Genomic DNA, 26,925 nt, shown 5'->3' with positions numbered 1-26,925 from the left:
TGGTTCATCACCAAAAACAAGTGATAGAAGGGACCACAATCCCTAAAAAATTTTCTGCAACATTAGAAGGCAGAAACGTATGAGCAGGAATGTTCTTGTTAAAGATTATGAGAACAGCCTTCTCAGACAGCTGTCTTGGGCAGAAATTGCAAGATATCTCATTGCATTAACTGTCGTAGTTATTGTAAGATTGATAATAATGTTATTATAACACTGGTTAGTTTGAGTTCAACTAACTAATAAGTTAGTTGAAGTCAAACAATTTGAGGAAACTGATTGATTTAAACTGTTAAAGTTCATTTTAAGTCAAATATTTTCATTGTTTATCATTTAAAATGTCTCTCGCCACGTGCAACTCCAGAGTGGAAGTCCAGCCCCTCTCAAATTGACTGGTTCCAGAACCGGCACCTCATACTGGCACTTCCGCTGACACATGCCATTATTGGTCACAAGTGCCACTGTTTTCGGGGTTAGCTGTGAATGTTGTCACTGACTTCGACTGACTTCGGCATCTCATACTGGCACTTCCACTGACACCGGCCATTATTGGTCACAAGTGCAACTGTTTTCAGGCCTAGCTGCCAGTGTTGCCACTGACTTCAGCACAGCTCGTCTTAAAACCCATCTATTTTGGCTTTCATCTCCAGTGGGATCTAGTTTTAAATTGTGTTTGTTTTAAATTGTAAGAGTTTTTATTTTTTGTTATGTTGTGTTTTAATGTACAGCACTTTGAATCAGCTGTGGTTGTTTTAAAGTGCTTTATAAATAAAGTTGCTATGGTATATGAATAACTTGTTCAAACAAATAGAAATAAAATATATCTTAATTGGAACATAATTCTCATACATATTTAAATATACAGCCGGAGTATAGCGAGTCGTAACACTATCTCTGGCAAGAGCTTGTTTATTCCGATTACAAAAAACAAACAAACTGATAAGTAAAATACAATTACAATACAATTCAAATTCAATCGACATCCAGAGTTTCCACAAAGAAATAAAATAAAACAAAACACAATTCACAAATAAAACAGCAAAAAAAATGAAGAAAATCTAATCCTAAATTAACATAACCAACGTAACGGACACCAACGTCCGTCAGTTATAACGGTTCTGCTAAGCATTAAAGTCGGGCAGTTATAGCCGTTACAGAGGTTATAAAAAAGATAAAGCCCACCACAAATAAGTACATCTTCAAGAGAAACTAAAACACCACAACATTGACCAATCATCATATACCCACAGGACATCTCAAAGGGCTGATAAAAAGTTGCCGTTTATACTGCCTGTGGATCACATAGGAAGCGAGTCGTAATACTGAATCTCTGGCAAGAGCTCGTTTATTGCAGAGCAATATTTGTGCTCTGTCATGCACAAATATTTGTTATATTTGTGCATGACAAATATGTGCATGACGTATTTGTCATGAACAATAATAAAAAAGTTATAATAAAAAAACAAAAGACAATACCAATTCTGTTTGAAAAAATAGGTGTGTATTCATCTTTTTTTTTTTACTGTTTCAATACACACTACAAAGACAAAACAGAAAGTATGAACACCTCAAAAACTTTGACAATGTGTGAATCCTAAGCACACATTAAGAACAAGATTTTTACATATTTTTGGAAATAAAAATTACTTTGGGTTATACTTAAGATGCACATGCTTTTTTAAATGAAAATTGTGCTGTTTACATATTATTTTAATTGGAAGATATGTTTCAACATTTTTAAAAGTTTGTCACAAAGTATATGTATAGTAATTGATTTGTCAATATTTATTATGTAAATACTTTAAACAGCAATAACATATCATTTAAGTTTTCAATAGCCAAGAACTAAAACATTTGTGTATTATAAAATCCCTCTCTGAAATCATTTGAAGTCTTCTGTAAAATTAATGTTTAGTCAACATGTGAATTTACTACATCAGGATCAAATAACATATTATTCCTCCATGAGAAATTATAATATGTCGTTACGTTTAATTTTTTTTCCCAAACTTTATGAATTTCTACAATATACATTTTACACAACTACTACATATTTCCACCGTGGCCAAAGCCCTATCTGGCAACCCAACGGGGTTCAACAGATTCCATTGTAATAGTGACACTTAAGCCGCTTTCGCACAGTACGGAACGGAACGGTTCCAGCCCTGTTGTGTTCGCGTTACACTGAGGGCGCCATCCAAGCGGTGCCGGAAGCCATTATTTTTGAAACTAAACAATGGTTTCGTGGTTTCGATGTAGCAGCTGGCTGTACTTGTTCATCAAGCGGAGGAAAAAAATACCTCATTAGACCAGGTGATTGCACTTTATTGAGACGAATCCACTGCTAATTAAAACTAATAATAAACATATTGAAAAGAGCACTCTTTACAAAATAAAATATAGTTTAGTGAGAGCTAGCTGTCAACGGAAAATCAACGTCTGACTCCAAGCGGCCAATCAGCTGCTGGTTCTAAGCAGAACCGCTTGGCCGTCACGATTGGAACCACAGCTCTTGTGGTTTATTAATATATCACAAAAAACAGAGAATTTCAGTTTTGGGTTAACAAAATATTGGTAAATTTGACATAAAAAACCTTGGAAAATGGAAATGTTGGAAAATATTTTGATGAAAATTCTGAAAAAAAAAAGAAAAACGAACAAAAACAGAAAATGCCCTGGAAACTTTCTGCCAGAATATTTTCAGTCTTTTTAACAGAATTTCCGTCAGAAGTTTCCCGTAATTTATAATTCCAGTATTTTATTTCAAATTTTTCCGTAAAAAAGCAGGGAAATGTCCTGGTAGTTTTCTGCCGGAAATTTTTTTACGGAATTTCCAGCAGAATTTTTCTGCAATTTTCTTCCATAATTTAACAGTTTTCTGTTTATAATTTAACATATGAAAACTGTTAAATTACGTGGGGAAAACCCTGTTAAATTAGGAAAAAATTCTGCTGGAAATTCTGACAAAAAAACTGAAAATGTACTGGCAGAATATTACCAGGACATTTCCTTGTTTTTTTACGGAATTTTTTTTTACTGTGATATTGAATCTGATACAGAAGCTGTGGCATCTGGCACCAAATCAGTGGCAGTTGTACTCTGTTTATTATTATTATTGCTACTTATTTGTTTGACATAAAATTATTCATATTCCACATTAAATACTGTAAAATCTACTAATCTGGTAAGTCGCCTGTGACAAAGGGGATCAGTGAATTTTTATAATAAAATAGCATATCAGAACTAGGTTCCACTCAGGAGGAGCAAGGGAAACTGTTGAACAAAATACATATTTATTACACATTCTGACAATAACACAAACAGATCAAAAACCATCCATCCTCTATGTACACCCTTGTCGCTTGTGGGGTCAGGAGGGCTGCTGGTGCCCATCTCCAGCTAACGTTTCGGCAAGAGGTGGGGTCACCCTGGACAGGTGGCAGGGCAACACAGAGACGGAAAGGACAAACAACCATGCACACACACACCTAGGGAGAATTTAGAGAAACCAATTAACCTAACAGTCGTGTTTTTCATCGGTGTCCATCACATCCAGAGTGAGAACAAGTGTCCTCTGGTTAACTCCTACTTGCTTCAGTTGTTTTGACAAACAGCTCAACAGCCTTCTGTGGATCTCCAACTGTTTTCCATTCTGGCAAATTCATAATTAACAAAATGTTACATTTGTACACATTAATTTTGTCCTACAACATACAACAATGTTTTTTTGTTTATTTAAATACAACAGATATACAGCAAACCTACCCAACAACATCCAGGATCACATAATATGTTTTTCAGACTTAATTACTATAGTATGATACCTTCAGTACTTCTAGGTTCTGCAGAATAAGAAGTTCCTGAAGTTGTTGATGATGGTCCTGGCATTTCTGGGTGTATTTCCAAAGCTCCCTCCCTGCTGAAGGAAAAAAAAAATTATTTATGTGACAGGAAATGACATGCAGCTATGTTACAGAATCAGTGATAGAAAATGTTTTCAAATATTTTATTCAACAAGAGTTCAACATAGTAATGTTGACTGATTAAGTTATGGAGGAAATGAGGACAACTTACTTCTGTAATTTTTCCGTAAGACCCAGCATGTAACGCCAGCATCTGAAGAGGCTTTGTTATACCACAAGGCACACAGGGCACCTGAGGCATTTTGGCAAACTCCTCCGCATCAAACGGAAGTGGACTTGTGTCCATTTCTTCCTGGAGGGGCACCAGGAAGAGGACTATTTTCCCATTATTTGAAGCCGAACGGAGCAGCTTGACGCTGTACCCTTCAGCATCCACTGGGATTATTGACAATTTCCTTTGACCTCCTCCACCTGAGATAAAATAAAGATATACATTTTATGGTGTAACCTGAACATTTTACAAATCAAAATAAATATGAACAATCTTATTAAAGAGGAATCCTTTTAACCTGATGCTTTATGGAACATCCATCTTCACTTCAGTTCTTAAAGTTTGATAAACTCGTCCTCCAACTGACTGACAATCTGTTAATATATAATGCATAGGACTATAAGAACACCAATACAAAATAAATTATACATGAAATATTATAAGTAAATGATAATTATTGTCATTTATTAGCTTCTCATGCCTGCTGTCGTCAGGAAAACAAAGCACCCTTCTCCCTAACCCTGCATGTGCTAAGGGAAGCTCATCAGAATTTTTTGGGTATTTATGTTTGATTCAAGTATATCACATTAACCTGTCTTGGAGAAACCCCAGAGGGTAAAGGCCAATATTTCCTGTTGCTGGTGCTTTTCACATACGGAAACTTTTGTTGTCTCTTGTTTGGTTTAATTTTGTTTGTAAATTTTGATCGAACCAGGAGATCTCGCAGATTCGGGTTCCTCTGTGGGGCCGAAACTAATTCCCATTCTTGGCTGCAGGGTAATTCTTGCTGTAATTGTCCAAAATGTGTTTTCAAGACTTGGTGGATCTTTTTTGTGTATGTTGAGTAAGGTCCTGTGATGGCCACTCTGCGTGGTTGTGTTTCTTTGTTTTCCTTCTGTTGTTCTTTGGGTTCCTGGAAAACCTCTTTCTTTATTTTTCAAGAATGTTCTAGAGTATCCTCTTTTTATCAGGGCCCGGAAAAGAACAGTTGAGACCTCCTCTCTATCCTCCTCATTCGAACAGATCCTCCTGAATCTGATTAGTTGGGATTTTAATATCCCTTGAAATGTGTGTCTGGGATGAAAGCTATCAAAGTGTAGAAGTTGGTGTGTATCTGTTGGTTTAAAATGAATCTTGCTGTCCAATTGGTCTGTGTTGTGAAAATGTTTTCCTTTGAATGTGACTGTGTCCAGAAAAATGACCTGCTGTTTGTCTATGGTGGCTGTGATTTTGATTGAGTTGTGGTGGTTATTCAATATTTGGTTAAAATGTTCAAATTCCTCTCTGCTGTAATCCCAGAGGCCCCAGATGTCATCTAAATATCTATAAAAAGCCCTAGGGAGTTTTGTGCAGCTTTTGAAGGCATCCCTTTCCCACTTTGCCATATAGATATTTGCATAAGATGGTGAAAATCTTTTTCCCATTGCTGTACCCTTTATTTGTAGGTACCATTTATCATTGAAAAGGAAATCATTTCTTTCCAAATGATCTTAATAATCCAGGAGGGTTTCGTCTGGCTCGAGGGGTCGGGTATTCTTGGAAAATTCTTTGATGGCTTCCAGACCTTTCTCTGTCTCAATATTGTGTAGAGACTCTCCACATCATTGTGAAGAGGAAGGGTCTTGTAATTTGGTGCTCTCTCATTTTCTGTAGGAAGTCAGTTGTGTCCTAATGTAGCTGTGTGTTTTTGTGATAAGGGGTTTAAATAATAATCCAAGAGTGGGCGACCCATATGATTCACTGCTGCAGTCCGAAATAATGGGCCTCCCTTTGGAACTTAAATGTTTGGCCCATTCTGCAGGTTCCTTGTGAGCCTTCGGGAGTAAATAGAAATATCTCGGTCTTGGTGGGTTCACGCCCAACAAAAGTAATTGTTTGGTTCAGATATTTTGCTCCTTAAAGTTTTAAGAAGCTGTTCAATTTAATCTGTTTTCCGGGTAGATTGGGTTGTAGAGGTTGTAGACTCTTCATCTCATTGCCTGCGGCCTCCAAACGTAATCAATGTTGTCCATGATAACAACATGGAACCCTTGTCTGCAGGTTGATTACAATAGAGTTCAAGTTCTGCAGCTCCCAATGCTTCTGTTTCCTCCAATGTGAGGTATTTTCTCCTCCACCACTGGGATTTTTTGATGTAATTTGTCCTGTTCTATTAATTCCAGTATAGCTGGATGTGTCTGATGTGGAGGTGGTCCCATTTGACGGGGGAAAATGGGGGAATTTTGATGTCCGTGTCATTGCGGTAAAAGTAGGCAATTTTAATCGTCGATGGTATTGTGAATCTGCATGTTGATTGTTCTTCAATTGGTGTTCTGGTGGTGGTCGGGAGAGGTGAGTCCTTTGAAAGTAATTTCATATATTCTCTTTCAAGCAGAATGGGGAGACAAATCAAAAATCCCATTTAATGTTGAGTACACCTGATTGACCTCAAGTTTGGGAAGGCCCGCATGCAATCCGGCTGGACTGATGCATGCGGGCCACCAGTTTAAAGCCCTGCACCAATGATCCAGGATGCACTGGGCGTGGGCGGTTCCAATGGATTGTCCGTGTTGGTGGAAATGGTTGGTGGTAGGGCCGGATGATATGGTTTGTGTTCCTTAAAATTCTTTGATTATTCATTGATCTTCCTCAGATTTTGTTTTGAATAAAATTTAGACTCTCCGAAAGTTGATGAGGGGAATGTAGATGTCTGCGAATGGGAAAGTCCTGTGCTGTGTTACAAGGGTGGTGAAGGTGCTGCGTAGCTTTTGAAAATTTAGTTGGTTCCTGTTATTTAATCCAAAGACAGTATAATTTTAAATCATTGCAAGTTTAGTCTTTTAAGTAGTGTGAGCAGCAGAATTGAGCCAGGGTAACAATCTAATTGAATATTGGATTATTGGGAACAGGCAATCTCCTGATGTTGAGTCCCCATAATTATTATGGGTTTCCGTGTGTCAGATGCCAATTTTTAATTTTATCTCCTTGATGGTTATGGATCGTTGTTAAGGCTCCACTTCTCTTTTTTCTCGGCTTCAAAGAAGTCTTCAAAACCTCCTCCAAAGACAAAGGCGTTAGAGTTTGGTCTTTCTGTGAACTCTCATGTTCACCTCCAAATCAGATTTCCCTGGAATTGGGTGAGTGATGTATGACATCATTTCCAGGTTGTGTTGGTTTATATTTGGTTCTGGGAGAATTTGAACTATCCCAGTTGTCACCTTCTGGTCTGGTTTATTAGAAATCGTTTCTTGTTCTCCACTTGTGTTTTGTGTTTCTCCCTTTGTTTCTTCTGTATTAGCTTGTAAATGTGTTTCAATTCCTTCATTCGATGAGAATGTACGTGTAGATCTTATTTCAATAATTTTTTTACGTGCCGTTCCCAAATCCATTTGTCTGATACCCTTTATTTCTTTCTGTGCTTTCTTGGTTGCTCTGACCTCTCCATCATAACGATATCTAGAAAGGAGTTGGCCCATTGTTGCCAAGGCAATAAGTGTGGTGGTTGCCATCGTAGAGCCAACATCCTCTTAGCCGCAGTGAGGCCTGCCCATAGCATGCGCTTTTGTTGAGAGGAAAGTTCTAAAGTGGAATCGTCATTAAGTAAGAACAAAGATGGTGATAAACAAATGTCAGATTCAAGCAACTCACTCAGCGTAGTGGAAACTTGCCTCCAGAAAGCAGCCACACTGGGACAATCCCAATACATGTGCATAAAAGAACCTGGAGTCTTAAGTGTACACAGGTCACACATGGGAGATGTAATAATTTTCATAGCGTGACGTTTCCTGGGTGTCAAGTACATCCTATGGATAAATTTGAAATGAATAAGCTGATGATCAGGGTTTTTGGATGTGTTGTGGAGATTCTTCCATATTGTATCCCAGCAGATTCCTATATCTCCCATAAAAGAAAGATCCCTCTCCCAAACATTTTCAACAGGGAGTCTGGCATGAGGATCTGAAATAAATTTATATAATTTAGAAACAATGCCACGCGTCTGACCCCGTGAGGCAAGAAGTTCTTGTAGGGGATGAATTGGGAGAGGTCCACCCCAAGGAACCCCATATGCTTTCATGGCCGATCTGAGCTGTAAATAAAAGAAAAAAGTAGAACCTGGCAAATTATACGCAGATTGTAGGTCACTAAAAGAACGTAGGCCATCATTATTCATAAGATCTTGTAGGACATTGATACCCTTATCCCTCCACCTAGGGAATGAAAATGGTTTGTTTCCGATAAGGATGGAAAAGTTATTAAATATAGGAGAGTGTTTATGCCATTTCAGGTTGGTGTTTGTAAGATTTATCACTGAATGACAGGTTCTCAGAAGTGAGGAAATTATGGGTCCCAATTGTGATTTAGCCTCATTAGGAGGTATCTTAGAATATATCAAGTCTTCCAGTCTGTATGGTTTGAAATATTTTCAATTGATTTCACGAAACCGAAACCTCAGGGTTCAACCATACATGCAAAGGTCGGAGCATAAAGGACCAAAAATACATCTTAAAATTCGGTAGACCCAAGCCCCCAAGTGTTTTTTCTCGTTGAAGTGTTCTCAATTTCAAACGGGGTTTCTTCCCATTGTAAATAAATTTAGATATGAGAGAATGAAGCTTGTCCCAGTAACCTCTTGTTGGTGGAAGGGGAATCATTGAGGAGTAAAAATTAACACGCGGGAGGATATCCATTTTGATTATCGATACGCGGGCTTGGAGAGAATTTGGGAGTTTTGACCAGCACTGTAAATCCTTCTCAATAAGGTTAAATACCCTCTGGAAGTTGTCTGAGGCTATACGAAATATAGAGGGAGAGATGTCAATCCCAAGATATTTAAAATGGCTCACCACTGGAATGGTAGATGGCAAGGGGGAGGTTGGTGTAATCGAATTTAGATGCAACAATGACGACTTGCTCCAATTAATTTTATAACCAGATATTGAACCGAACAGATCAAAGATGGATAGAAGATGTGCTAAAGAGGACCCTGTGTCACCAATATAAAGTAAAATATCATCCGCATATAACGATATGTGGTGCTCGGTTCCTTTGACTGAGATGGGCAGAACAGAGGGGTGTTGTCTAATTTTCTGGGCCAGCGGTTCAAGTGAGAGGGCAAAAAGCAACAGGGAGAGGGGGCAGCCCTGACGTGTGCCCCTTGGGAATAGAGAGGAACAAGTATTACCAGTATACACCATCGCAGAAGGGTTGGCATAAAGAACTTTTATCAATTTAATGAATTGTGGACCTAGTTTAAAGTTGTCCAAGGTGGCCCAGAGATAAGACCACTCCAGTCTGTCAAACGCCTTTTCGGCATCAAGAGACAGGACCGAGCATGGGGAATCATTTGTCTTTGTTTCGTGAATAATGTGTAGCAAGCGCCGTAAATTGTCAGATGCAAATCTGCCTTTTATAAATCCGGTCTGATCATTGTGTATCAGTCTGGATAAATGGCTTTCAAGTCGCATTGCAAGTACTTTCGCATAGAGTTTGACATCACCATTTAAGAGAGACAAGGGTCTGTAGTTACTGCATTGTGTTGGGTCTTTATTAGGTTTGAGAAGCAATGTAATTATTGCTGTGTTGGTACTTGGATTGAATGAACCTTTATCAATTGCCTTATTAATCATGTCCAACAATGGTGGGCCGAGTATATCCCAAAAGGCAAGGTACAACTCTGGTGGGATTCCGTCCCAACCTGGGGATTTACCTTTCTTCATAGAGGTCAGAGTTTTTCTCAACTCTTGTGATGTAATGGGGGCACTAAGTTTATCTGAATCCTCATCAGTAAGGATGGGGAGCTGGAGATTCCTAAAAAACTGCTTGCATTTTCCAGCATTCGGAGCTACTTCAGAGGAGTAAAGGGAAGAGTAATAATTTTTGAATGCTGAGTTAATTTCGCAGGGCTCAGTTAGGATGCCAGTCGGCGATTGAATAGCCATAATATTGGAGTATTTCTCATTCTGTTTCAATCTTAAGGCTAGTAAATGGCTTGGTCTCGAGCTGTTAAAATAGTAATTCCTTCTGGTTTTATGAATCAGGAATTCAGCTCTTTGCCTTAACAATGACTTTAATTCTGTTGCAGTCACTGATATTTTCCCCAGTAGTTCATCATTCTGCTTATTCTGTCTTTCTAATTCAAGTTGATTAAGAGTTTCCTCCAGCTCACCAATTTTTTGCAGACGGTTTTTCTTAAGATGAGATGAGAAGGAGATTGATGTGTTTCTAATTGATCCTTTAATCGCATCCCACAGAAATCTCGGATCCTCTACTGAGCCAGCATTGATCTCTATAAAGGTTTTTAGCGAGTTACGAAAGAAATTACAGAAATCTTCATTTCTAAGAAGTGAAATATTGAATCGCCAACGCGAAGCTTTGGAAGGGGTGTTCCTAAGCGTAAGGCGAGCTGATACAATGCTGTGGTCTGATAACGGACACGGTAGGATTACTACATTATGAATTTCAGAGAATGAGTTAGTAGATACTAATAGGTAATCTAACCTGGAGAAAGATTGATGTCTGGCTGAATAAAAAGTGTATCGTTTGCAGGTAGGATTAACTACACGATACAAGTCCACCAGACTGAAAGCTGAAAGGAAATCCTGCAACTCTTTCGATGATCGCATTTGTGTGGAGGTAGAAAGACACGTCGATTTGTCCAGTGCTAAATTGACACAGGCATTCATATCCGCACCAATGATAAACGAATAGTCATGTATTTGTGTCAGAATTGAAATCAGCTTAGAAAAGAAATCCGGCTCATATAGAGATGGGGCATAGATTGAAATAAAGGCAAATTTGTGACCTGCAATTATGGTTTTGATGTATGAAACCCTGCCGTCCTCACTTCCATATTTCCCATTTACACTGAAACATGATTTTTTCAGCTGATCAAAAGTTTAAGACCATGGCTAAAAAAAAAAAAAACGAACCCCCCCCCCCCCCAAAACAGAAATCAAAGTGTCAAAAAAAGGACTCAGTAATGAGTAGCTCCATCATTCTTGTTGATGACTTCAAACACATAGACATTAATACGTAGACCCGTCATGGAGCGCTGAGTAGTACGTAAAAGCGTCCGCCATCTTCTATGTGGCAGCAGAGCGATCGGAGCTCCTTAAGTCCTGTGCTGTGTGGACTTGTTTTAACCGTTTTACCGAACAAACTGGATTCATTCTCATTACCTTCCCCAGGTAAGGATGAAAGATCAGAATTACTTTACTTTGCAGCGAGAAATTCGCTTCTAAACAACCGGAAAATATTTCCTATGTAGCTAAATTGGCCCGAAGTAACCGCTGATTGTTAGCGTAGCAGCTAACGTTTACATACTGTTTTCTAATGAGAGAGAGCTGATGAAAAACCGCTGTTAGAGGAGAAGTTCATTAAAAACCAGAGGATTTAGTGAGGAAAGATCAGTCAGGATCAGAGCTGGAGCCGCTGTTCTTCAGTCTGTTTCCAGCTCAGCTTCACCATGTCGGTAATTAGCTATAAAGATGCTACAAGTCAGAGCCCAACATGCTGAAAATGTCTTTTTCTGAATGTGAAAGAAACATATATGTATTTTCTATTACACTTTTGGATAATTTCTATTTTATCCTTGGCTTTATCCTGTGAACCAGGACGTCTCAGAGGTAATTGGACTTCTCCCAGTGTGACCAGTAGACTGAAGCCTGTGGCCAGTGTTCCCAGCAGTGGCGCAACTACACATTATTCAGGTGGATGCAAAAACATAGATCGGCGCCCCCCTCTCCCCCCGACCGAGGGAAGGAACGTTAGGGTGAAGGAGCGATGCTCACTCAGCCCCCAGATTTTCAGATTTTGGAAATCTGTGAATTTTAGTTCCACAAACACGATCAGGATACCTGACATCGCCTGTACAGATACCCCACTGACGGAAAACCATTTTTTTTGAGTCCTGACGCAAAAACTTTCTGTCGGTTTGGTAGTCCACAATGTACATTAGCATGAGTTTGTGAGCCGGTAAAGGCAGACCCTGTGGTAAGGTCCATGGTCTTAGACTTTTGATCAACTGAAAAAATCATGTCTGAGTGTAAATGCAGTTTTCAGAAAATTCCCTGCTCAAAAGTTTTTGTCTCTTGCACTGATTTTTTCCTTTAACATTGTAAAGCTCTGCTTAGAACTTTCTTAAGATCCAATAGTGCAAAATGCAAATTCTTGCAATTTTTTTGACTGGTCTTAAAATTTTGATCAGGAGTGTATATGGACAGGAGTGTGTTACATGTACAAGCAAAGTTTTAATCATGTTATTACTAACAGATAACCATTTGTGATAGTTTTCCTAACAATATACTATTGTTTACAGTTTTTCAATTTGATAAGAATTCAAATGCTGTCATTACTCTTGACAAATATATTTCAGTGTTTTTCTCTATTATTGGCAATCATTTTATTTACAGTGCAACAGAAAATCGTAAACAGACTGTACACTTTATTCAGAATGTATTTATTTTTGCATTCTGCCAACAAGGAACAATCCATTATTTTGACATTCCCACAAGTAAATCACAAATGCTTAAAAAAACTTTCCTTGTTGCAAAGTGCACTTAAGATAAAGGAATATACCAAGTTGTGCCCAGTACAACAAAAAGACCCTTTTTATAACCTTTTGTTTGTTCTTTCTTCAGCCATCTTTATCTTCAGGGGACTGTCCAGCACAGGTTGATGCCATGTGGATGACTGAGCTGTCAAGCCAACGTGTGACAGTGATGTTACTGTTTGTGGTGACAACAGAGCAGGCTCCTCTGCCTTCTTTTCTCAGTTGTTTTTCACTCTTAAGTTTCTGACTCGCTCCTTTCACTTAGTTTGCTCTGCATGTCCCTGTGCCATAGATGCCTAAGTCTTTCAAGGCCTCAAGGAGTGGAATGCTGCAGAAGAAGTTGTCAAAAAGCACCTTGTGGTTTTTGTGCTTTATGTCATCACAAAGGCGCATCACTACATCTCCAGCCATTCCCAAACCGCTGCTCTGACCCCTAATTGCTGAGCCCTGGTACACTTCAAATCTGTAAATATAACCTGAGGACCCTGCCCTGACCCACACTTTCACTCCCCAGGGTTTGGGTTTTTTTGGTATGTATTGCTTGATTGACAGTTGGCATGCATTTGTAAAGTAAATAAAGTGCACCAAGTACCCTGCTCTGAATAGTTTGATACTTTTTAACCTTGACACTTAACATCTGAAGGAATCGCTCTAAGCCTGATGACATCTTGCAGATGAATATTGATTTTTTTCTAGGAAAGAAAATATTGATGTATATCGCAAAATCGATATTATTACACATCCCTAATGTATATACATACATATGCTCATCATACATCAATATCAGAATATTCCATTCCTATTCTATTTTTATAGCCACTAAGCATATTTAAATATGCTGAACTATGTATTAAAAACATATGTAAAAAATACAATTGTTTTTAAATGCAGCTTTGATAGATGTTTGAATATAGTTTACAGTAACAAAAAAAAACGTGTTATGATCGATTAAATACGCTGATTCGTCATTGTGCCTGCTAAACGCATAACCCTGAGTAGAGCAGTGGACCGTTCCAAGATGGCCGCCCTAAATCTCGTCAGTGACAATAGGCGAGAGCGGTCCATGAGGCGTCTATTCTTATAGTATGTCTATGGTTGCCACCATAGACATTGCCACCATGGTTGCCACTGGCTTCTGCAAATGGACTACATATCCCATTTCGCTTTATAACTAGTAGAAGAAGAACTTGAAGACAGACAAAGGAGAAAGAATATTGTAGGGTTTTTTTCGCAGAAACTCATGTTAGCTGAATTCCAACACTTTTCATATATCATTATGTATGATTCGTACATCTTATTTATTCACTAAAGTTCATCTGAATAATCCAGCCGACTCCTTTCGTCTTTGAATTAGTCGAATATACAACAGGTATCTGGGGTGCCATTGGTTTCGGCACCTTTGCAACAGCTGAGTCTGGCTTCCACTAGAGTTGCCGTTAGGTGTCCAGAATGTTTCAGAGCTGTCACAACTGGTGCCGATGTTTTGGGGGATGGCAATGCCACTTTTTGGAAAACGTGTTACTTGTATTGCCTGTTTATAATTTTTTATTTCAATGGTAATTGTATTGGTTAATTATCCGTTTAACACCTTGAATATTTTTGACTTAATTTAATTGAAGGAAGATGGCCAAAGTAACTGAATCTACCACTAAAGGCGCTTTCACACTGCACGGAACGGTTCCGAGCGTGTTTACATTACAACTTGCGACCGGTTCCACCCGGCCCCATGGAACCACAAGAGCTGTGGTTCCAATCGTGACGGCCAAGCGGTTCTGCTTAGAACCAGCAGCTGATTGGCCGCTTGGAGTCAGACGTTGATCTTCCGTTGACAGCTAGCTCTCACTAAACTGTATTTTATTTTAGTAAAGAGTGCTCTTTTCAATATGTTATTATTAGTTTTAATTAGCAGTGGATTCGTCTCAATATAGTGCAATCACCTGGTCTAATGAGGTATTTTTTTCCTCCGCTTACTCGCTGATGAACGAGTACCCGCTACATCGAAACCATTGTTTAGTTTCAAAAATAATGGCTTCCGGCACCGCTTGGATGGCGCCCTCAGTGTAACGCGAACACAACAGGGCTGGAACCGTTCCGTTCCGTTCTGTACTGTTCCGTGCAGTGCGAAAGCGGCTTAAGTGTCACTATTACAATGGAATCTGTTGAACCCCGTTGGGTTGCCAGATAGGGCTTTGGCCAAGATGGAAATATGTAGTAGTTGTGTAAAACGTATATTGTAGAAATTCATAAAGTTTGGAGAAAAAAATGAAACGTAACAAAATATTATAATTTCTCATGGAGGAATAATATGTTATTTGATCCTGATGTAGTAAATTCACATGTTGACTAAACATTAATTTTACAGAAGACTTCAAATGATTTCAGAGAGGGATTTTATAATACACAAATATTTTAGTTCTTGGCTATTGAAAACTTAAATGATATGTTATTGCTGTTTAAAGTATTTACATAATAAATATTGACAAATCAATTACTATGCATATACTTTGTGACAAACTTTTAAAAATGTTGAAACATATCTTCCAATTAAAATAATATGTAAACAGCACAATTTTCATTTAAAAAAGCATGTGCAGCCTAAGTATAACCCAAAGTAATTTTTATTTCCAAAAATATGTAAAAATCTTGTTCTTAATGTGTGCTTAGGATTCACACATTGTCAAAGTTTTTGAGGTGTTCATACTTTCTGTTTTGACTTTGTAGTGTGTATTGAAACAGTAAAAAAAAAAAAAAGATGAATACACACCTATTTTTTCAAACAGAATTGGTATTGTCTTTTGTTTTCTTTTTTAGTATTATTTTTCTTATTATTGTTCATAGACGTATTTGTCATGTGCATGTGTCTTCTTGCCAGTGGGGGCGCTCTCGTGCCGCTGTGGGTCTAACAGGGAGAACGAGTCTCCTGGCTCTGGGCATGCGCGGCTCAGAATAAACGAGCTCTTGCCAGAGATTCAGTATTACGACTCGCTTCCTATGTGATCCACAGGCAGTATAAACTGCCACTTTTTATCAGCCCTTTGAGATGTCCTGTGGGTATATGATGATTGGTCAATGTTGTGGTGTTTTAGTTTCTCTTGAAGATGTACTTATTTGTGGTGGGCTTTATCTTTTTTATAACCTCTGTAACGGCTATAACGCCCGACTTTAATGCTTAGCAGAACCGTTATAACTGACGGACGTTGGTGTCCGTTACGTTGGTTATGTTAATTTAGGATTAGATTTTCTTCATTTTTTTTGCTGTTTTATTTGTGAATTGTGTTTTGTTTTATTTTATTTCTTTGTGGAAACTCTGGATGTCGATTGAATTTGAATTGTATTGTAATTGTATTTTATTTATCAGTTTGTTTTTTGTAATCGGAATAAACAAGCTCTTGCCAGAGATAGTGTTACGACTCGCTATACTCCGGCTGTATATTTAAATATGTATGAGAATTATGTTCCAATTAAGATATATTTTATTTCTATTTGTTTGAACAAGTTATTCATATACCATAGCAACTTTATTTATAAAGCACTTTAAAACAACCACAGCTGATACAAAGTGCTGTACATTAAAACACAACATAACAAAAAATAAAAACTCTTACAATTTAAAACAAACACAATTTAAAACTAGATCCCACTGGAGATGAAAGCCAAGTAAAATAGATGGGTTTTAAGACGAGCTGTGCCGAAGTCGGTGGCAACACTGGCAGCTAGGCCTGAAAACAGTTGCACTTGTGACCAATAATGGCCGGTGTCAGTGGAAGTGCCAGTATGAGATGCCGAAGTCAGTCGAAGTCAGTGACAACATTCACAGCTAACCCCGAAAACAGTGGCACTTGTGACCAATAATGGCATGTGTCAGCGGAAGTGCCAGTATGAGGTGCCGGTTCTGGAACCAGTCAATTTGAGAGGGGCTGGACTTCCACTCTGGAGTTGCACGTGGCGAGAGACATTTTAAATGATAAACAATGAAAATATTTGACTTAAAATGAACTTTAACAGTTTAAATCAATCAGTTTCCTCAAATTGTTTGACTTCAACTAACTTATTAGTTAGTTGAACTCAAACTAACCAGTGTTATAATAACATTATTATCAATCCTACAATAACTACGACAGTTAATGCAATGAGATATCTTGCAATTTCTGCCCAAGACAGTTGTCTGAGAAGGCTGTTCTCATAATCTTTAACAAGAACATTCCTGCTCATACGTTTCTGCCTTCTTAATGTTGCAGAAAATTTTTTAGGGATTGTGGTCCCTTCTATCACCTTGTTTTTGATTTCGGTGATGAGAACCATTTCCTCTTCGTCGAGCTGATCAAAATCTTTTAAAATCCCGCATTTGACCAGCAGCCTAAGCGTTGCATATGTTGCAAACAGCTGCAGCTGTTATTCTTCACCTACGTTCTCCATAGAGTCAGGAACTTCTGGAACATTAAAAAATATATCTAATCTTTTTTTTTCTTTAAAAGTCTGCATGACACAATTCATGTGTAGGCGTAGGAGAAGGTTTATTTTATTTTTAAGTTTTGCAAATCGAGTATTACACACGCACAAATCTTTTTACACACGCACAGATATTTTGAGACTATTTTCACTCCATACTGATCTAATCTCTGAAACACCTTTACAAAATCTTAAGGCTCTGACCAAAACAAGTTTTAATAAGTAACTCGACAGAATAAAATTCTTCATAAATATTGATATATTGCAGTGGTTCTCAATACAAGTCATGTGTTATTTAAATTTAAATTTTAACTTAAGTTGCTTTAAACCTTTATTTTGGATGGTGTTTTTTCATGTCCTCGATGGCCGAGTACCTATTGAATATCTGAGAAATATCATAACTCAAACTTAAAGGTCAGCACCAGAGTTTTCTAGAAAAATATTCAGATTTTAATTTGTGGTTTTAAAGGTTCTACATTGAAGATGATAAGAAATAAAGGCATACTTTTTTTTCTTTTCTTTTACCATCAGCTGTAAGAGCCCCTTTGCTCACGGCTCCCATACTGAGCTGTCCGCTAGAGGTAACGCTCAGCCGCTCCCTCCTGTTTCAAACTCTTCTTATTAAAGAGTTATAGAGCTAAATATAATTGAAATATTGGCTACCTGCGACAGAAAAAGGAGCTAAATTTATGAAAGCAATGTAGCAGTTTCGCTAGTTTTGATTTCCAAGCCAAAGTAATGCAATAACAAACTGGACTGATTTTTATTGTCAATGGGTTTCTTCCTATTGAGCAGTGAAAGTAAATAAAATGTTTTAAATGTCTTTTGCTTTAAGTATTTACTTACTGGAGTGATGCAGAGTCATTGCTAACAGCTAGCTCCTCACTTCTCCGGACTGAACCATTGTTCTAACAATAGTGGGGGGACCTAAAAATGTATTCTTTTTTTAATTTTTTTTCTTAGATGAATGACAGGTTTACTTCGTTCTTTGTTTCTATTGTCTTTTTTATATTGATATTGCAAGGGTTGATACACAAGGGTTTCTTTCTTGATATCTTTGGAGAGGGGGCAATTCTAGACTTTTCCAAGATTGGTGGGTCCGGATCTCTTCCCCATTCCCCCCGACATTTACGCCTATGGTTCTTTCAATGACAGAAGACTAGAGCTCAAGTAGCCTGAATGCACTCTCGAAGTGCGCCGGTGTCAGTTCTCGCGAGGCTAGTGATTTAATTCCGCTTGGAGAGGCACAGAAATTATTTTAAATTAATATATCATAATGCGGGAACTTTACTTAATACGGGAGTGCGGCGGGAAAAATACGTTAGTTTCCCGGCCAAAACTTGGTCGGGAAACTAACGGCAAACTTGACAACGTATATGCCTTATGACGTCACTAACATGATGTAACTGAATGATGACACATCAAAGGCTTTGATACCTTTTGAGTTACTGTCTCCTTCAATGACTCTTCACAAACAAAAGTTCCAAGAGTTCTCACTCTCAAAAGCTTAGAATTGTGTTTTGCAGACTTTTAAAGAAGAAATTAACATAAAAATGATCTTTTTTAATTTTCCCGAAGTTCCTGATCCTACGAAGAAGGTACGTGAAAGACAACAGCTGCAGCTGTTGGCAATAAATGTAACGCTTAGGCTGCTGATAGAAAGCGGGACTTTAAAAGATTTTGATCAGCTCGGCGAAGAGGAAATCGCTCGCATCAACCAAATCACAGACAGGGTGATAGAAGGCATCAAAATCCCAAAGAAATTTTCTACACCATCAAAAAAGCAAAAAGATATGTGCAGGAAGGTTCTTGTTGAGCTGAAAAAAACACACAGTAGCTCAGAACTAGAACAATTATTGACAACAAAAGATAAAAATCTCATTGGTAAGATGATCAAGCTGTTGCGCAAACAATTGAAAAAGGTCTTTAAAGATTATGAAAACAGCCCTCTCAAAAAGCTGTTTATGCCAGAAGTTGGACTCCATGTCAGTTCATTAATTACTGTAGTTATTATAGGATTGATAATAATACTGTAACACTGGCCAGTGTTACAGCATGCTGTAACACTGGCCAGTGTTACAGCATTATTATCCTCACCTCTATCCACCTTCTCCTCAATCCAGCTTCACCTCAATCCAGCTTCACCTCAATCCAGCCTCATGTGGATGCCTGACCCACATAGGGCTTTCTGGATAGGTGGAGAAGAATCCATCTATCCAGTAAGCTGGGCTTAGGTTGGTTCTGGGGAGGGAGCCGAGAGCTGACAGATGGTTTTGACTTGCGTTGGAAGGCGGACAGACTCACGAGCAGTGGATGAAGAAGAACATTTGTTGCCAGCAATGGATGAAGAAAACCAGAATATCCTTCAGAGAGGGTTTGCTTGAGGAAGTTGGGTTCTTGAGCAACTCTTGGGCTTCGTTGGCTATCGATTAGCCACAAGCATTTTGCTGTTTTGTACTAAAAGTCAGATTGTAATTTCATTTTATAGTTTCAATGTTAAAAGAAGCGGGCTGCACAGTGGCGCAGTAGGTAGTACTGTTGCCTTGCAGCAAGACCCCGGCTGGGGTCTTTCTGCACGGAGTTTGCATGTTCTCCCTGTGTATGCGTGGGTTCTCTCCGGGTACTCCGGCTTCCTCCCACAGTCCAAAAACATGACTGTTAGGTTAATTGGCCTCTCCAAATTCTCCCTAGGTATGAGTGTGTGTGCATGGTTGTTTGTCCAGATTCACCTCGATCCAACAACATTGCGGGATATCTTATTGCATTAACTGTCGTAGTTATTGTAGGATTGATAATAATGCTGTAACACAAGTCAGTGTTACAGCATTGTTATCACTCCTACAATAACTACGACAGTAGTTAACACTAATTAGTGTTACAGCATTATTATCCTCACCTCGATCCAGCCTCCAACATGAGGCTGCAAGACCCCGGCTGGGGTCTTGCTGCAGGGAGTTTGCATGTTCTCCCTGTGTATTCGTGGGTTCTCTCCGGGTACTCCGGCTTCCTCCCACAGTCCAAAAACATGACTGTTAGGTTAATTGGCCTCTCCAAATTCTCCCTAGGTGTGACTGTGTGTGCATGGTTGTTTGTCCTTTCTGTCTCTGTGTTGCCCTGCCACAGACTGGCGACCTGTCCAGGGTGACCCCGCCTCTTGCCAAAACGTTAGCTGGAGATGGGCACCAGCAACCCTCCTGACCCCACAAGCGACAAGGGTGTACAGAGAGGACGGATGGTTTTTGTTCTGTTTGTGTTATTGTCAGAATGTGTAATAAATATGTATTTTGTTCAACAAAATACATATTTATCCCTTGCTCCTCCTGTGTTGAACCTAGTTCTGATATGCTATTTTATTATAAAGATTCACTGATCCCCTTTGTCACAGGTGACTTACCAGATTAGTAGATTTTACAGTATTTAATATAGAATATGAATAATTTTATGTCAAACAAATACGTAGCAATAATAATAATAAACAGAGTACAACTGCCACTGACTTGGTGCCAGATGTCACAGCTTCTGTATCAGATTGAATATCACAGTAAAAAAAACATTTTCTGTTTTTTTTGTAAGAATTTCCGGCAGAATTTTGTCAGTAATTTAACAGGGTTTTTTGCCCGTAATTTAACAGTTTTCATATGTTAAATTTTAAACACAGAAAACTGTTAAACTACAGAAAAATTCTGCCGGAAATTCCGTAAAAAATTTCCGGCAGAAAGTGTACTGGCAGAAAATTACCAGGACATTTCCCTGTTTTTTTACGGAAAGATTTGAAATAAAATACTGTTAAATTACGGGAAACTTCTGACGGAAATTCTGTTAAAAAGATTGAAAATATGCAGGCAGAAAGTTTCCAGGACATTTTCTGAATTTTATTTTATTTTTTCAGAATTTCCATAAAAATATTTTCCAACAGTTTTTTTAATGTCAAATTTACCAATATTTTGCTAATCCAAAACTAAAATTCTCTGTTTTTTGTGATATATTCATAAGCTTAAAAAAAAATGCACCCGACCCCTTTGGCCCCTCGGACAGGTGGTGAGCCCATCGGAAGGGGGACCCACGTCTCCTCTTCGGGCTGAGCCCGGCCGGGCTCCGTGGGTAAAAGCCCGGCCACCAGGCGCTCGCCATCGTGCCCCACCTCCAGGCCTGGCTCCAGAGTGGGGCCCCGGTGACCCGCGTCCGGGCGAGGGAAAACGAAGTCCAAAGTTTGTATTCATCATAGGGGTCTTCGGGCTGCGCTTTGTCTGGTTCCTCACCTAGGACCTGTCTGCCTTGGGTGACCCTACCAGGGGCATAAAGCCCCAGACAGCATAGCTCCTAGGATCATTGGGACACTCAAACCCCTCCACCACGATAAGGTGGCAGCCCAAGGAGAGGCAGCCCGGAAAAGGGTAGAGTGCCTTCTCCGGGTCAGGGGGGTCGTCCTGCCTCAAGTGGAGGAGTTTAAGTATCTGGGGATCTTGTTCACGAATGAGGGAAGAATTGGGGCAGCGTCTATTGTGAAGCGGGCGCTGTACCGGTCCGTCGTGGTGAAGAGAGAGCTGAGCCAAAAAGCGAAGCTCTCGATTTACCGGTCGATCTACGTTCCCACCCTCATCTATGGTCATGAGCTTTGGATCATGACCGAAAGAACGAGATCACGGGTACAAGCGGCCGAAATGGGTTTCCTCCGCAGGGTGGCTGGGCTCTCCCTTAGAGATGGGGTGAGAAGCTTGGTCATCCGGGAGGGACTCAGAGTAGAGCCGCTGCTCCTCCACGTCGAGAGGAGCCAGTTGAGGTGGTTCGGGCATCTGGTAAAGATGTCTCCTGGACGCCTCCCTGATGAGGTGTTCTGGGCACGTCCCACGGGGAGGAGGCCTCGGGGAAGACCCAGGACACGCTGGAGGAATTACGTCTCTCGGCTGGCCTGGGAACGCCCGGGATTCCCCCGGAGGAGCTGGAAGAAGTGGCTGGGGAGAGGGAAGTCTGGGCCTCCCTTCTGAAGCTGCTGCCCCCGCGACCCGACCCCAGATAAGCGGAAGAAAATGGATGGATGGATGGATGGATGGATGGATGGATGGATTTCCAAATGCTTTTGTTTTCCAAACCATTGAAGTCTGTATTCTATACCATATATTAATTATAGTGTAAAATATATTAAAGTTAATGCATTTAATATATTCCTAACATAATTTTGAAACAAAACTAAATTCTAAGTCCACATGAAATGTAATTGTAGAACACAAAACACTTAGTTTCTACAAACAATTTGCAGACTTTATTTTGCAACTTAAGACCATAAATTGACGTCATCTAGTCTTTATAACTAACCTTTGCTATTATATATTCAGAGCTAAACATATTCTTGAGCTTGCTAATGTTTATCTTCTGTATTACAACTAATTTATTGCATTTTACTATATGAATTCTCAATTTATAAATTAAATGTAAAGCAGTCTTGACTCTAGTCTTGGAAGTCACTTGACTCTAGTCTTGGAAGTCAAATAAACAATTTTGTTAAGTTATTATTATAAAATGGAACATACAAAAAATTCCTTTGGAACATGGAAATCATAGTTGTAAACAGGACCAACTATGATTTCAAAATAAATGCCGAAAGTCAAGCACTATTTTTATGAAATACATGTATAAATATTTAGTTAAAAATCAAATGCTACATAAACGCAGCCTAATGGCAATGACAGTGGAAGACACTGGATTCATGACTGTGTGCTCTCATTACCTCTAGTCGCTGTGAACATAAAACAAAACAGTCCATTTTATATTTATGTTCTGCAAAAAAAAGGTTAATCCAACTCAGGTCCAGTTACCAAGAGTTTGAAATGTTCTCTGACCAGTTCTTGAGCTTCACAAAGGTTCTTGGTGCACCAGGTTTGATGACATGATCAATCACGTGTAAACTTCAAAAGGCTCAAATTTCCATAGATTCCCAGTCATACAACTGTATGACGACGATTAAGGGACTTGAGTCATTTGGGTGGAATGCAAAGCTGCTTCTTCACCTTCATATGCGTCGTGTCAGTCGACTTCGTTCAGGGTTTAAGCCCAGAGAGAATGGATACTCAAGTTTAACACAGAAACACTTCATATTGTAAACATACTTTTTACAAAACGCTTCTAAATTACATTACAGCAGCACATCACCTTACTCATCAGCATCTCACCAATTGCTAATAGCTCTTTCACAAACAACATTGAGTAATTTTGATTAATTCTGACAGATATAAAAAAATTTACACTAGGAATGTGTCAATTGCACATTTCTGGTCAAACTTTAAAAAGTTGATTTGTCAATTCTGATTTTGGCCTATACTGATTGTCTTGTCTGAATATTGCTAAATGCAGCAAAACGTTGGTGGGTTGGCAACAGTGGGGTGACTATTGATAACTGCAAATATGGAGACATGACCTGGTGGGCCGGTCTATCAGTCAAACGTCTCTAACAGGAGAGGAAAGCGGTTGATTTTTAGATCGTTGCTGATCAGTGGATGAAATCACCTTATTGGCGGATCACCAATCTTCAAAATTAAGGATTTGGGGAAGATTTATTGGTGCACCCCTAACATACACAAGTACACAAATATTTTCTTGAGAAAAGAAAAACATACACTTATTTTTACATATTTGTTAAAATAAAGTCACCATGTCATAATTTTATGTTATGAGACGTACACTAGCGGAACAAGTCAGCGGGCCCCTTACGTGCATCTGCTGCTAGAAACTGTTGAGCGGAGGGGGTGGGGGTGGGGGGGGGGGTGGGGGGGGGGGGGGCGAGTAGACGACGAAACTGAAACTGTTTACTTTAACATTTAAAACACCTTCCTCAACAGGTGAGGGCGCACTTTTTCCGTCTATAATCAGACATTTAAGCGACTTGAAACCATTCCTTCCTCCCTGGCACCTCCAGACCCGGGCCCCCATCCGGCCTGGTTCGGGGGGGCAGCCGCCCCCTCCAGCCCCCCTTATAGTTCCGCCCCTGGAGACGTATAATTTGTGAAAATAACAAACTCCTCCACTTCCCCTGAGCTACTATTTCCATCTGAAGAAATCCATCACTCACAACCAAAACAAACTAATCAGAGTACAATATGAATATGAATAATTTTCTGTCAAACAAATAAGATCCAGCCGCCACTGATTTGGTGACAGATGCCGCGGCTCGTGTCATATTGAATAGAGAAAATCACATGCCAAAGATAGGTTGGACCAAAAACAGAAACCTCTCACGCTGTTTAAAATTTCACGCATTTTTAATGGCTAGAATTTGCTTGGAATTCTGTCCTCTATGAGGAGGCTACATTGAAGAGCTGACACGACAGAGATCAGAGTAAGTTTTGTGCTTCAAAAAAAACTTTTAATGGCTTTTAGTTTGACTAAACCTTTTAAGAGACTAAAGAAACTCTCATATTCTCTGATGTTAATAATATTTAAGAAAAAAAAGTTTTTATTTGTGACATTCATTACTTTTTAGTTATCAATTATTTGTGAAAACCACGGTTTATGTTGAATTTTGGGACATTGTATCGGAGTACTTCATCCTGTCGTAAATAGACATTCTTTGTCTTGAAGCACGTCGGCAGTTCCGTAAAGCGTTTCCCTTGGCTTTACACACCAGGGTTATTTACGTAGTTCTACTGTACACGGATCATAGAGTTAACCATTACCTTGAAATGTTTTTCCGGTATTCTTAAGCAGGAGTTTTTCCTCTGTCTTTTCCCATAAGGACAGACAGTTCGCACGACATTCAGCTCTGAATCTCGCAGGAAACGGGATGCATTGCAGCTAGCTTGCTATTAGCTTTCGCGTTAGCTTTGCGAAGAGCGCTGTATCAACGAAGGGACGAGGCACACCATCGTAAGTCAAACTGTCTGAAAATGACATGCCAGTATTTTATCCGTTTTTAATATATGCAGCTTTGAAATTCTTATGCACACAAGCTCACATGTTGAGCAGATGTTTCTTGGGATTTAGATTGTTTTCTCTAACCACTTTAGCCAGCTTCTCAGTAACAGCTACATACGTGATGTTCAACTGAAAACGTGGCTTTTAAGGAAAAGACTTAAATGTCACTCACACACTTGTAGCAGGTTCCTATCAATCAAGCTGTCGTTGTTCTTATTGTTATGTGCATATTGAAATAGGATTGATACTTTTCTGTGCGAATGAGGGTGAGACCTTTGCACCTGTTCTGCTGCACCTGCCAGGTCTCAGTAATGCTTGCCATGCTTCAGTTCCCATCCTAGTTCCCACTTTCTACCTGACTTACGTGCAACAGCTCAGCTCACATGTAAATGTATTTTTTTTAATAATGTAAAGAGTTGTAGATATGGTTTTAACCCATGTCTACAACAATTTTCATGTTTTTCTCTCCTAATATCTGATTATCTTGAGTCCCAGCTTATCTAATTCACGGATTCATTCAGGCATTCATTTAACTCATTTATAAATGCATCTATGCAAACCAATAGGCCATAGATTCAAATCGGCAGTTATCTCTCAAAGTTCCTAGTGTGCGTATTGTTTTAATAGATACTGTTCTGTAGTTGATATGTAAAGTCAACAGACCTTGTCCATATCTAAGTGAGTCCTTGCTGTGGCAAAGCCTGTTAAGTGAAGTCAGAGGCAGTGTAAACAAGCAGGTTACATTCCTTCAGCAGTGTTTTATCTATACTTCCAGGCTGCTCCTGTAGAGCCGTTTTTAGCGAGTGGTCAAACTTGTAGAAACCTGTTAAACATGCGGCAATTCATTGGAAGCTGAATGCACAACACACGCACACACACACAAATAATGCTTTTTCTGATATTTGATGACAAACATGAAAATAATCTGGCGTCCTGATGTTTGAAAACCCCACACACTGTTAACATGGTTCGGACTGTCATCTTTGCATTATGAACTAGTTTTCCACTGCTCCTTTGATGACTCGGTCTTCTTAAATGCTTTGTCAAAATATAATTGGAAGCAATTATTGTGTACCAAACTGCAGACGCTCTACCGATTGTAATTGTTGTAATCTAATAGTCTATTTCAAACCATGTACGTTTTTATTTAACAGAAAGTTAAAACAAGTACTTAACGAATCAAGAATTTTCCAAATTTATATTTCTAAAGGTGCACATGGCATGAAATTGTCACCAGATTTCCTTAATAATCCACCCAGTACATGCATGCAAAAAAAATAAAGCCATATGTTAATATATAACATGGAATAATACAGAAAAGTAAAGCATGAGGTACAGAAAATTCTTCTCTCAGCAAAAGCTCCCACATTGATGTGTGTTGTTGTCTTTGTGACATGAAAATAGTGTCATCCTTTGACTCGTAACCAGTCAGCACTGATGAAGCAGAAGAGCTGCAAAATTCTGGGTTTTGCCCATCATTGTATTGAAAAATGTGCAGCACATTAAGTTGTAGTGAATAATCTTGGTAGTAGCACACAGGTTATTTAGAAATATCTTGCAACAGTTTCTATTGGCATTTGCTTGGATTCCTCATATGGCTTCTCTTCAGCCTTGATGTTTTCCAGATCAACTAAAGAAAAACTAAAAATAGATGCACTGTTACTGTATCTACAGTATCTTTTGCTGAGTATTTGGTCATGCTTTCATGTGTAATATATAAATCCAAATGAGTTTGATCTCTTAAGATAACTTAAGAATGTTGACATAAACCTTTCCCTTTTTTGTCAAGGCTGTTTTTCTGAGGGGAGTAAATGCTGGTAACCCAAGCATGATTGAGTTTTAGAGTAAGAGTGGCCACTTCACTTGAGCAGCTCATTGCCTCTTTGTCTGTGTGCATATAGAGGAGGTGG

The 26,925-nt window shown here is 39.0% G+C and overlaps 1 protein-coding gene and 2 long non-coding RNA genes across 10 annotated transcripts in view; 2 read left to right on the top strand and 1 right to left on the bottom strand.

The window, feature by feature from the left end:
- Nucleotides 1–26,925, top strand: part of arfip2b (ADP-ribosylation factor interacting protein 2b) — a 54,895-nt gene that overhangs the window by 14,043 nt on the left and 13,927 nt on the right. The window contains exon 1 of one of the 7 annotated variants that reach the window (XM_008427256.3): nucleotides 24,659–24,967. The exons of the other annotated variants lie outside the window; for them this stretch is intronic. The gene's annotated coding sequence lies outside the window, so the exon portion shown is untranslated. Of the gene's footprint in view, nucleotides 1–24,658; nucleotides 24,968–26,925 lie in introns of those variants that run through there. 7 annotated transcript variants of the gene reach the window in all.
- LOC103475547 (uncharacterized) lies at nucleotides 891–5,298 on the bottom strand. Of its 2 annotated transcripts, XR_014091015.1 has the most exons (5): nucleotides 4,430–5,298; nucleotides 4,072–4,331; nucleotides 3,822–3,916; nucleotides 3,587–3,649; nucleotides 891–3,485 (listed from the first exon to the last, which is right to left on the bottom strand). It is a non-coding gene; the product is annotated as an uncharacterized LOC103475547 (long non-coding RNA). The 2 variants fall into 2 exon arrangements; XR_014091014.1 differs by having other exon boundaries at nucleotides 891–3,649; nucleotides 4,430–5,297.
- On the top strand, nucleotides 8,554–16,058 carry LOC145554926 (uncharacterized). Its single transcript, XR_014090982.1, has 2 exons — nucleotides 8,554–11,297; nucleotides 11,724–16,058. It is a non-coding gene; the product is annotated as an uncharacterized LOC145554926 (long non-coding RNA).

Source organism: Poecilia reticulata, chromosome 14 (genome assembly GCF_904066995.2).
Source record: "Poecilia reticulata chromosome 14, P_reticulata-male-v2, whole genome shotgun sequence".
In the NCBI taxonomy this organism is placed as follows: domain Eukaryota; kingdom Metazoa; phylum Chordata; class Actinopteri; order Cyprinodontiformes; family Poeciliidae; genus Poecilia; species Poecilia reticulata.
Note: the sequence above shows the minus strand (reverse complement) of the source record. Positions and strands in the feature narration are given on the sequence as shown.